Genomic DNA, 357 nt, shown 5'->3' with positions numbered 1-357 from the left:
AATATTCTATGTAATTCCGTGATTTCCAGCACATTCCCAGATTCAGGCATTTCTCTGATTTCTGAGATATTTCTAGATTCAGAATATTCTATGTAATTCCGTGATTTCCAGCACATTCCCAGATTCAGGCATTTCTCTGATTTCTGAGATATTTCTAGATTCAGAATATTCTATGTAATTCCGTGATTTCCAGCACATTCCCAGATTCAGGCATTTCTCTGATTTCTGAGATATTTCTAGATTCAGAATATTCTATGTAATTCCCTGATTTCCAGCACATTTCTAGATTCATAATTTTCTATGCAATTCCCTGATTTCCAGCACATTCCCAGATTCAGGCATTTCTCTGATTTCTGA

Source organism: Acyrthosiphon pisum, chromosome A1, assembly GCF_005508785.2.
Source record: "Acyrthosiphon pisum isolate AL4f chromosome A1, pea_aphid_22Mar2018_4r6ur, whole genome shotgun sequence".
In the NCBI taxonomy this organism is placed as follows: Eukaryota; Metazoa; Arthropoda; class Insecta; order Hemiptera; family Aphididae; genus Acyrthosiphon; species Acyrthosiphon pisum.
Note: the sequence above shows the minus strand (reverse complement) of the source record.